This window comes from Microcaecilia unicolor, chromosome 11 (genome assembly GCF_901765095.1).
Source record: "Microcaecilia unicolor chromosome 11, aMicUni1.1, whole genome shotgun sequence".
Lineage (NCBI taxonomy): Eukaryota > Metazoa > Chordata > Amphibia > Gymnophiona > Siphonopidae > Microcaecilia > Microcaecilia unicolor.
The window spans coordinates 111,634,983-111,647,187 of NC_044041.1; the positions used below are offsets into that span (position 1 = coordinate 111,634,983).

Genomic DNA, 12,205 nt, shown 5'->3' on the forward strand with positions numbered 1-12,205 from the left:
CAAAACAAGAACCCAGGTCAATTGAACCTCGCAACGGCGAGGGTAATAACAGAAATTGACCTACGAAGAACAACTAACTGAGAGTGCAGCCTGACCAGAATAAATTCGGGTCCTGGAGGGTGGAGTTGGATTTAAACCCCAAACAGATTCTGCAGCACCGACTGCCCGAACCGACTGTCGCGTCGAGTATCCTGCTGGAGGCAGTAATGTGATGTGAATGTGTGGACAGATGACCACGTCGCAGCCTTGCAAATCTCTTCAATAGTGGCTGACTTCAAGTGAGCCACCGACGCTGCCATGGCTCTGACACTATGAGCCGTGACATGACCCTCAAGAGTCAGCCCAGCCTGGGCGTAAGTGAAGGAAATGCAATCTGCTAGCCAATAGGAGATGGTGCGTTTCCCGACAGCGACCCCTTTCCTATTGGGGTCGAAAGAAACAAACAATTGGGCGGACTGTCTGTGGGGCTGTGTCCGCTCCAAATAGAAGGCCAACGCTCGCTTGCAGTCCAATGTGTGCAACTGACGTTCAGCAGGGCGGGTATGCGGTCTGGGAAAGAAAGTTGGCAAGACAATTGACTGGTTAAGATGGAACTCCGACACCACCTTTGGCAGGAACTTAGGGTGAGTGCGGAGCACTACTCTGTTATGATGAAATTTAGTATAAGGAGCATGAGCTACCAGGGCCTGAAGCTCACTGACCCTACGAGCTGAAGTAACTGCCACCAAGAAAATGACCTTCCAGGTCAAGTACTTCAGATGGCAAGAATTCAGTGGCTCAAAAGGAGGTTTCATCAGCTGGGTGAGGACGACGTTGAGATCCCATGACACTGCTGGAGGCTTGACAGGGGGCCTTGACAAAAGCAAGCCTCTCATGAATCGAACGACTAAAGGCTCTCCAGAGATGGCTTTACCCTCTACGCGATAATGGTAAGCACTAATCGCACTAAGGTGATTCCTTACTGAGTTGGTCTTGAGGCCAGACTATGATAAGTGTAGAAGGTATTCAAGCAGGTTCTGTGCAGGACAAGAGCGAGGTTCTAGGGCCTTGCTCTCACACCAAACGACAAACCTCCTCCACTTGAAAAAGTAACTCTTTTTAGTGGAATCCTTTCTAGAGGCAAGCAAGACACGGGAGACACCCTCATACAGACCCAACGAAGCGAAGTCTACGCCTTCAACATCCAGGCCGTGAGAGCCAGAGACTGAAGGTTGGGGTGCAGAAGCGCTCCGTCGTTCTGCGAAATGAGAGTCGGAAAACACTCCAATCTCCACGGTTCTTCGGAGGACAACTCCAGAAGAAGAGGGAACCAGATCTGACAGGGCCAAAAAGGCGCTATCAGAATCATGGTGCCGTGGTCTTGCTTGAGCTTCAGTAAGGTCTTCCCCACCAAAGGTATGGGAGGATAAGCATACAGGAGGCCGGTCCCCCAATGGAGGAGAAAGGCATCCGACGCTAGTCTGCCGTGTGCCTGTAGTCTGGAACAGAACAGAGGCAGCTTGTGGTTGGTCTGAGAGGCGAAAAGGTCCACCGAGGGGGTGCCCCACTCTCGGAAGATCTTGCGTACCACTCTGGAATGGAGCGACCACTCGTGCGGTTGCATGACTCTGCTCAGTCTGTCGGCCAGACTGTTGTTTACACCTGCCAGGTATGTGGCTTGGAGAAGCATGCCGAACTGGCAGGCCCAACGCCACATCTCAATGGCTTCCTGACACAGGGGGCGAGATCCGGTGCCCCCCTGCTTGTTGATGTAATACATTGCAACCTGATTGTCTGTTCGAATTTGGATAATTTGATAGGACAGCCGATCTCTGAAGGCCTTCAGTGCGTTCCAGACCGCTCGGAGCTCCAGGAGGTTGATCTGAAGATCCTTTTCCTGGAGGGACCACAGTCCCTGGGTGTGAAGCCCATCGACATGAGCTCCCCACCCCAGGCGAGATGCATCCGTCGTTAGCACTTTCGTGGGCTGTGGAATTTGGAATGGGCGTCCCAGGGTCAAATTGGCCCGAATGGTCCACCAGTGCAGTGAAGTGCGGCAACTGGTGGAGAGGCGGTTGACATCTTCTAGATTCCCGGTGGCTTGGTACCACTGGGAAGCTAGGGTCCACTGAGCAGATCTCATGTGAAGACGAGCCATGGGAGTCACATGAACTGTGGAGGCCATATGACCTAGGAGTCTCAACATCTGCCGAGCTGTGACCTGCTGAGACGCTCTGGTCTGGGAAACGAGGGACAGGAGGTTGTTGGCCCTCGCTTCGGGAAGGAAGGCCTGAGCCAGGGCCGGTCTTAGCAAGTGCGGGGCCCTATGCAGACCAATTTGGTGGGGCCCCATCCTAGCCACGCCCCTATCCTAGCTCCGCCCCCCGCCCCCACCCATTGATAAGATTATTCAATTTTTAGAAAATTTTCTATTTATGAAATTTCAAATAAAGACAAATGAAGCTAAACTTGTACAGAAAAACTGATTGAAATAATAAGCACAATGCTATCATGAAACCCCCCCTCCCAAGAAATTATTCAGTTCAAGTCCACAATTAGTAGTTCAAATTCTCATAACCCCGGGGGGTCAGAGGTGCGGACACACAATCTCTCCACTGCAAAACACTATACACAAACGTGTGCAAAAACACAGTCATAACCTTACCAAACCATAACAGCACTAATTCCAAGGACAGGACGAGCTACAACCTTATGCATGGAAAGGCAGAACTGTAATTACACCAGGCTCTATAACACCAATACACTACCTTGTGAAAAAAAAAAAGGGCTGCAAATACTACACGCTAGCAGGATACTGTACCTTGATCACACATGAAAAACACATGACAACAAATATGAAGGCAAAATACTGAATGGAAAGTTACCTCAAGAAGTCAGACTCAGCCTGCAGCAATACTAGAAAAATTGAAACTTACATGCAAAATATCACAGATGCACATTTCTAAAAGCTGACATATTCCAATTAATAAATTCTGAATAAAATACTTTTTTTCTACCTTTGTTGTCTGATCATTTAGTTTTTCTATTCGCTTTGGTCCCAGTGTCTTCTGTTTTATGCAGTGTCTTCTTTCCGTTTGATATTTTTTCTCTCACCGTGTCCACCATCCTCCTGTGTCCTTGTGTTCTGTCTACCATCTGTAGCCCCCTGTCCCTATCCTTCTCCAGTTTCAGCATCTGCCTTCAAAGTGTTCCGATCCAGCCCTTAAATTCAACAATTTGCCCTCCATACACATCCAGCATTTCTCCTCTCTCCCCTCCACTCCATTTCCAGCAATTTCTCCTCTCCCTGGGCCCTGCCATCTCATCCAAGTCCATCCTTGGCCCTCTGTACCCTTCCCTCCTCCATCCACATCCAGCAATTCTCCTCTCTCCCCTCCCCTCCATTTCCAGCAATTTGTCCTCTCTCTGGGCCCTGCCATCCCATCCAAGTCCATCCTTGGCCCTCTCTGCCCTTCCCTCCTCCATCCACATCCAGCAATTCTCCTCTCTCCCCTCCCCTCCATTTCCAGCAATTTCTCCTCTCTCTGGGCCCTGCCATCCCATCCAAGTCCATCCTTGGCCCTCTCTGCCCTTCCCTCCTACATCCACATCCAGCAATTCTCCTCTCTCCCCTCCCCTCCATTTCCAGCAATTTCTCTTCTCCCTGGGCCCTGCCCTCCCATCTGTTCCTCTCTCCCCTGCCCCCCTCCATTCACCCATGTATCCAGCAATTCCCCTCTCTCCCTGGGCCCTGCCATCCCATCCAAGTCCATCCTTGGCCCTCTCTGCCCTTCCCTCCTCCATCCACATCCAGCAATTCTCCTCTCTCCCCTCCATTTCCAGCAATTTCTCCTCTCCCTGGGCCCTGCCCTCCCATCTGTTCCTCTCTCCCCTGCCCCCCCTCCATTCACCCATGTATCCAGCAATTCCCCTCTCTCCCTGAGCCCTGCCATCCCATCCATGTCTCTCTTTCCCCTGCCTGCCCTCTTCTTTCCCCCACGATGCACGATCGATCATCGATCCCTTTCCTTTTTCGCTTTTAAATTTACCTCCAGTCCGGCAGCGTCAGTGAAAGCGCTCCCAGCCAGTAAAAGCGCTTCTTTTCGCTGTGTCCCGCCTTCTTCTGACGTCATGACGTCAGAAGAAGGCGGGACACAGCGAAGAGAAGCGCTTTTACTGGCTGGGAGCGCTTTCACTGACGCTGCCGGACTGGAGGTAAATTTAAAAGCGAAAAAGGAAAGGGATCGGTGATGGATCGTGGGGGAAAGAAGAGGGCAGGCAGTTCGGACGAGCGGCGGCGGCGGCGATCCCCGGTTGGAGCTAGGTCAAGGCTGACTGAGGCGCGCCGCGCGGGGCCCTATGCGGCCGCCTCAGCCTAAGACCGGCCCTGGCCTGAGCGGTCTGAGTATTCAGCAGAGCTCCTATGAATTCCAGAGATTGGACTGGCTGGAGATGGGACTTTGGGTAATTTATCACAAACCCCAGCAGCTCCAGGAGGTGAATAGTGCACTGCATGGACCGGAGAGCTCCTGCCTCCGAGGTGTTCTTGACCAGCCAATCGTCGAGATATGGGAACACGTGCACTCCCAGCTTGCGTAGATACGCCGCAACCACCACGAGGCACTTCGTGAACACCCGTGGGGCAGAGGCGAGCCCAAAGGGCAGCACACAATACTGAAAGTGCCGTGTGCCCAGGCGGAATCTGAGATACTGTCTGTGAGCTGGCAGTATTGGGATGTGAGTGTATGCGTCCTTTAAATCCAGGGAACATAGCCAATCTTTTTTCTGAATCATCGGCAGAAGGCTGCCCAAGGAAAGCATCCTGAACTTCTCTTTGACCAGGAATTTGTTCAGGCCTCTCAGGTCTAGGATGGGGCGCATCCCCCGTTTTCTTTTCCACAAGGAAGTACCTGGAATAGAATCCCTGCCCTTCCTGCCCGGGTGGCACGGGCTCGACCGCATTGGCGCTGAGAAGGGCGGAGAGTTCCTCTGCAAGTACCTGCTTGTGATGGGAGCTGAAGGATTGAGCTCCCGGAGGACAATTTGGTGGAGGGGAGGCCAAATTTAGGGCGTATCCGCACCGCACTATTTGGAGAACCCACTGGTTGGAGGTTATAAGAGGCCACCTTTGGTGAAAAAATTTTAACCTCCCCCCAACTGGCAGATTGTCCGGTACGGACACTTTGATGGCGGCTATGTTCCCATGGATCCAGTCAAAAGCCCGTCCCCTGCTTTTGCTGTGGAGGCGCAGGGGGCTGCTTAGGCGCACGCTGTTGACAGGAACGAGCGCGCTGGGGCTGTCCCTGTGCCTGATGAGGCCTTCGGGCCAGCTGGGTGTACCTACGCTTGTTGTAGGCGTAGGGCGCAGCCTGCCGGGCCCTGGAAAAACGTCCACCTGCTGAGGTGGATGCTGAAGGCGCCCGGTGGGAGAGTTTGTCGAGGGCGGTTTCCCGCTGATGTAGTTGGTCCACCAACTGCTCGACTTTCTCACCAAAAATATTATCCCCCTGGCAAGGGACATCAGCCAGCCTCTGCTGGGTGCGGTTGTCAAGGTCAGAGGCACGCAGCCATGAAAGCCTGCGCATCACTATACCTTGGGCCGCAGCACGAGATGCCACATCACAGGTGTCATATATACCCCTGGACAGGAACTTTCTGCACGCCTTCAGCTGCCTGACCACCTCCTGAAAAGGCCTGGACTGCTCCGGGGGGAGCTTGTCAACCAGGTCCGCCAGTTGCTTCACATTATTCCGCATGTGTATGCTCGTGTAGAGCTGGTAGGACTGGAGGCGGGTCAGAGCATTGAAGATTGGTAGGCCTTCCTCCCAAACGAGTCCAGAGTGCGAGACTCCCGCCCCGGGGGCACCGAGGCGGTATCCCTCGAACTCCGTGCCCTCTTGAGAGCAGAGTCCACGACCGCCGAGTCATGAGGCAATTGAGGCCGCATTAACTCTGGGTCCGAGTGGATCCTGTATTGGGACTCCGCTTTCTTGGGGATGGTGGGATTAGACAATGGTCTCAACCAGTTCCGAAGCAGTGTCTCTTTGAGGACATGTGCAACGTGGAGGACTCTCTAGGTGGTGATGGATAGTCGAGGACCTCGAGCATCTTAGCCCTCGGCTCATCCACAGAGACCACGGGGAAGGGAATGCAAATCGACATATCCCTGACGAAGGAGGCAAAGGAGAGGCTCTCAGGTGGCGAGAGCTCTCTCTCAGGTGAAGGAGTTGGGTCGGAGGGAAGGCCCACGGACTCCTCTAAGGAGAAATATCTGGGGTCCTCCTCCTCCCCCCACGAGGCCTCTTCCTCGGTGTCGGACATGAGCTCCTGTAGCTCAGTCCTCAACCGGGCCCGGCTCGACTTCGAGGCACCGAGGCCTCGGTGGCGTCGTCGAGCGGTGGACTCCCGCGCCGGCGGGGATGAAGCTCCCTCCATCGATGTCGACAGGGACTCCACCTGCGAGGCGGTCGAGAACGGCGCCGCAAGCGGCATCGGCGTCAAAGGCCTCGGCACCGGGCTAAAGCACGCCGGCGCCGGCACAGTCTGGCGCATCAGCCCTTCCAGGATCCCCGGAAGGATGGCTCGGAGGCACTCGTCTAGGCCCGCTGTCGGGAAAGGCGAGGGGGCCGGTAGAGGTGTCGGTGCCGGAAGCTGTTCGGGTCCAGGAGACGGCACCGAAGTGCTGGCACCCTGGCGTGACGATACCTCTACTACAGAGGGGGACCGCTCCTCTCGGCGCTGCCGCTTCCTCGGCGTCGAATCCTCTCTGGCGCCGGGAGCCATATGCGCCGTGGGCGACCGATGACGGTACTTTTTTGTCTTTTTCCTGTGCCCGTCATCGGCGCTCGGTGGACGTGAAGAGGAGGAAGTCGATCCCCCTCGGCCTCGAGGGATCGGGTCCGACAGGGTTCGGTCCCGAGGGCCCTGTGTAGAGGGAGTGACCGGGGCCGATTGCCCACGCGGGCCGCTCACTCCTGCCGTCTCCGGAAGACCGGCGGGCCGACGGGACCTGTGCTCCTGGGGTCGGTGCCGTCGGTGCCGATTTCGTGGACATCGAAGATCCGGCCGTCGATACCGATGCCGTCGAGGGGCCGGCGCAAGTTCCAAAAAGACGGTCTCGTAAAACTTGCCTCGCCACCTGTGTCCGTTTCCGTAAACCGAGACACAAGGTGCACGTCTGGTATCGTGCTCCGGCCCGAGGCACTGGAGGCACCAAGCGTGAGTGTCGGTCTGCGAGATATGCCGGCCGCACCGACCACACTTCTTAAATCCACTCGGCGAAGTCAAAGTCGTCGATGGCGGCGGTTAAAATTCACACCTCGAAAAAATAACTCGACCGCGCGGCCACAAGGCCGCAACGAGACGTCCCCTCTAGAAGACGAGGGAAAACAAAGTTCTTCTTCTTTTTTTTTTTTTTTTTTACAAAATAAAACAGAAAAGTGAATACAACAGAACGAAGAAAAATCTCGCGGCGAATGCGCGATCCGGTTTCCGGGGCTGACTGAGAGAGAGACGAACGCAGCTCTCTCTCCAGCGCGGAAAAGAAAAGACTGAGCGGGAACGGTCGCGCATGCGCGGTAGGCGTACCCTGCGTGCGGGACCGCCCGCAAAGTTTTGTTCCGGTTGCTGGGGGCTGCCGTGGATGTCAACCCAGTCGTGAGAACAAGCAGCCTGCTTGTCCTCGGAGAATGCATTTTACAGGTCTACACACAGAAGTGTTTACGCACATATTAGCAGTGGCGAAATAGTTTTCATAGCCTCTTCATAAAGGCGGTTAATAAATCCCAATAAATATCCTCCTAACAATGGGCACCACCTATACAAACTTTACCTCTGAGGGCTGGGGGTCTGATCTTGAATATATAGAAGAACGTACAAGGTAAAGAGGTACTAGTTCAAATAGCTATGTTGGCAACCTTGGGTGAGAGGAGAATATAATATAATCTATAGGAATGAAGGTCATAGGAAACACAGGCCTTTCATACCATATTGTAGGCATTCAATGGGATGGGAAAGGGGAGAATGTATAACAATATAGTGATGACTGTTTAAATATTGGTTTGGGTGAAAATGTAATGCTCTGTTACTCGGGTTGGTTAACTGGTTTTTTTTGTAAGTGTTATTTACTTAACCACTAATAAAAATTGAATTAAAAAATACAAAGAGGTTAGATTCTCTCACATCCAGTATGGGCCGAAGGCTACCCAATTTCTTGGGGATTAGGAAGTACTTGGAATAGAAATCCTGTCCCCTTTCCTGAAGGGGTACCTCTTCAACTACTTAAGTTTGCAAGTGGAATTATAGTTACTTATGGAGTTCAAAACGATGGTGATGCTTAGAAGTAAAGGGGGGATGGGGGAGGAAGCTGTAAGAAATTAATTTATAACTCTAAAACAGGATCCTGAGTACCCCAGCAACCTGTCATGATGGTTCTCCAGATCTACTTAAAAACTAAAGCCTGTTTCCCCACTGGTAAGCTTGTTATAAACTAGGTACTGGCTTCTAGTTAGAGGTCGTGGTTGCAAGTTATTGTTTCCTTTTCTGTAGGCTTTGTTGCTGTGTATACGATTCAGTTTCTTGACACTGCTATGGTTACCTAATATAAGGCTAGCAACTCCTGCAAGGGTACAGCCGCTGACAATATTGTGTCATAACCATCTTTGAATGATAGTTGGGGCCTATGGCTGGAAAAGATTGGTTTGAAGGCTCCAGTCTATTTGTTTTATTTCGTATACTCATTTTGGCCCTTGTAATTACAAAGCTAAACTACTGCAACTCACCATATCAGAGTCTACAGATTTTTCAACTTAAAAAGGAGATATATGAACCAGATATAACCTCTTAATACAGAATACTTTCTTTTTTTAATATTTATTCAAAAAGTGATCACAGCAAAACAGCACAATCCTGCAGGAATAGTCAAATCAACACAAGAGTAAGAGCAGTGACCTTCAAGGAACAAGTCATAACTGCAAACACTTTTCACTTCAATGCAAGAACCCACAAAAACCCACACTCATCATCCCAACACCCCCGCCCCCCCTCCCAGTGTTAAAAGATCTCCCAGATACAAACACTTGACATTGCTTCCATATATTACAGTAAGTCTTTGTAACCCAGAGTCTTAGAACAACACATACACTCCCACACAGACACCCTGTAACATATCAGCATCCAGAGCTGCAGTGTGGGGACATCTGCCCCACCCACTGTTATAAAATAGTCTGCTTGGCCTATTTTTAAAATAGCTTTATAGTATCTAGCAAAAATAACTGAACTATCAGTTAGCCGGTCTGCAAGGGAGCACTTCCAGTCTGTGGGATCTAACTCTGCAGTTTTTAAAAATCAACCCTTTAATAAATTCAGATACTGTATTACCTATAAGGAGCCCTTCCTTGGAAGGTCATTCTCATGCACGAGACCCCGATACTCAAAACTCTGGCGCTATTCTGAATAGCAGCGTAAAAATACCAAACACGCAGAACGCCCTAATGCTCAATGCTAATGAGATACAAATATAGGCACTCTCATAGCATTGAGCATTAAGGAGTTTGGCAGGAGGATTATGCTTGGTACACGTGCAGAAGAGTTCCAAGATAAGTCAGCTCCTGTGGGTATGTGCCTGGTAAAACCCAAATGTGAAGCAAGCATTGTCGTGTTTTCTGCAGCCTAAATATAAGCGGTTTTAATTGTGCTTTCACTTGGGGCTGCTGTTTTTTCAAGACAGGGCTTAAGGGCTTGCATGGACTTTCCGGTTCTACTTCCAAAAGCAATCAAAACTCACAGATTTTTGCAGAAAAATCGTGAGAAATCCTGCATTGACCTGGCGTTATTTTTTCCAGAGGTAAGGCAGCTTTGTTTCAGGTGCTCTTTTCAGAGTACTTGGGGAGGAATACAAAACATCATCATTAACATAAGATTGACTACATTTGCATGCTATCTGTACTAGTGCCTGGCACAATCATTGTTTCCCAAACTAGACCCTTCTGAACATTCTGTGCAAGTAAATGCGGGCGCTAGTACAACGCTAATGACCTCTTGCGCCTGTGTTTACTTTTGAGCATCAGGGCCTGACGTAGAAAAGGAGAGCAATGATGCACCAATATATATGTCAATCAGGAAAAGGGCAAAGGGTCAGACATGCAGGAAACTAATATAATAATTCGCACCTCCAACGTTCTGAAGCTGACTCCGTGGCAGTGAAGCCGTATAGTGTTCATAGGGTTCATAATTGCCCAGGGAAAGAAATGTGACATCAGAAGGAGAAGGGACCAACCTCAGGCCTTGCACTCGGTCTCAGTGCCCCGCCCTCGGAGGGAAGGGAAGGCTGCATATAATATTCACCCACCCGGAAGTTTGTTCCCACCCTCCGAGTTCCAGGGTCGTCATCCATCCCCCCTCCCTCCCAGTTCCAGCGTCCCCCCTCCTTCCCAATTCCAGGGTCCCCCTCCCTCCCAGTTCCAGGGTCGTCGTCCCTCCCTCCCTTCCAGTTACAGGTCCCCTCCCTCCGAATTTTAAAAGTCATCCTGACTTACCTCGCATGGTAAAAAGCGTGCAGGCTCAGCACTTACTTCAGTTTTCCCTTCTCTGTTCTCAGCTCTGGGTCCCACCCTTGCGGAAACAGGAAATGAGGGCGGGACCAGAGCTGAGAGACAGAGAAGGGAAAACTGAAGTAAGTGCCGAGACTGCACGCTTTTTACCGCTGCTGCCGGCCGCTGTAACCCCGACAAGGTAAGTCAGGATGACTTTTAAAATTCGGAGGGAGGGGGCCTGGAACTGGAAGGGAAGGAGGGAGGGACGACGACCCTGGAACTCGGAGGGAGGGATGATGACCCTGGAACTGGGAAGAAGGGAGGGGGGACCCTGGAACTGGGATGGGGAACCTGGAATTGGGAGGGAGGGAGGGAGGGGGGGACACTGGAACTTCCCTTAAAAACATTATGGCAGAAGGTGATTACCTTGCTAGCGGCCCGTTTCATTCAATGAGAAACGGGCTTTTTTTGTACTAGTTGTTTTATAAGTATTAAACATATACATAACATATACCATGAATACACAGACACTAATATTTTACAAATACTTTCTGTTATGAGCTCTTTTGGGGGAAAAAGAAGTCTACCAACTACACTCAAATAAGGCCACCGCTGTACATCATACATGGCTGTAAATCAGGTGTAATAAGCATTCATCACACACAAAAGTTGGGAGTTCTTTACGCCATCACACGTATATCCGAAACCCCCTACCATTCTACGTCATAAATACATCACACACAGTGTACGTGACGCTAAGGTTGTAACTCGGCCAAAAGTAGCATCTCACGTGACATCTCATAAGTAACGAACTGCCCCCCCGGGAAAAGACGTTTAAACTGTGGACGTCACAATGACCCTCCCAGTAGCAGCTAGCGATCCTACGCTCTGTGGTCTCTAGAAACCCCGTAACGTTAACCACTGCTACTCACCGATGTAAGATCTGCCTCCTCAGCCATCAGGGTACAAAAGCCGCGGTATCACTGCAGGAAAAGCCGGAATGAACGCGTGGGGAGAAGGGGAAAAGCGGACTCGATCTTACCCACAACCGTCCTTCGGCTACCAACAGCTATACTGAGCGTGCGCGAGGAATGCCAGCAGCACGCAGGCGTACAACCACAGTCTCACAATTGCCGTTCCGAGTAACAGCACCAAGGAGGTTTTAAAGACCTCCTCTCGTCGTGCCCAGTACAATCACTGCGCAAGCACTCAACCTTCGAAACAGCGGAGACTGAATTAGTGCGCAAGCCTGCACACGTCTGGACGACACCCACCACGGCAGAGTTGCTGCGCAGGCGCACAATGGTGATACATGAGGAATAGGGCACAATATGAAGTTTTGCTGTAGACGAATTGGACTAAAGAGCAAAACTTCCTAGCATTCCGAGGAAGTAGCAGTGCAGCAAATAAGTTATACCCCGGTTATACCTAACCAGAACTAAAAGTGTGCAACACCAGGATTGGGAACTTTTTTATTTCTCTTTGTAATTTGTAATTGTATTTGCAATGTTGTTATCATAAAAGACGGATACAGCAGGATCCTCGGGAATCCTCCCGGATTCGATTAAAAACCTTTAAAAGTTAATTTCTTCTTTGCCCAGTCGTTTGTACATATGGATATTTTTACATATAACCTCCAAAATAAATGTTAGTAGAAGAAGACAGCTGATGTATTAACGCTGATGTGAAGATTA

At 50.9% G+C, this 12,205-nt stretch overlaps 1 protein-coding gene across 1 annotated transcript in view; it reads right to left on the bottom strand.

Annotated features, from left to right (window-relative positions):
* The window catches only part of NXF1 (nuclear RNA export factor 1), a 220,298-nt gene extending 208,624 nt beyond the window's left edge, over nt 1–11,674 (bottom strand). The window contains exon 1 of the mRNA XM_030217477.1: nt 11,444–11,674. The gene's annotated coding sequence lies outside the window, so the exon portion shown is untranslated. The remainder of the gene's footprint in view (nt 1–11,443) is intronic.
* Nucleotides 11,675–12,205: the final 531 nt, after the last annotated feature.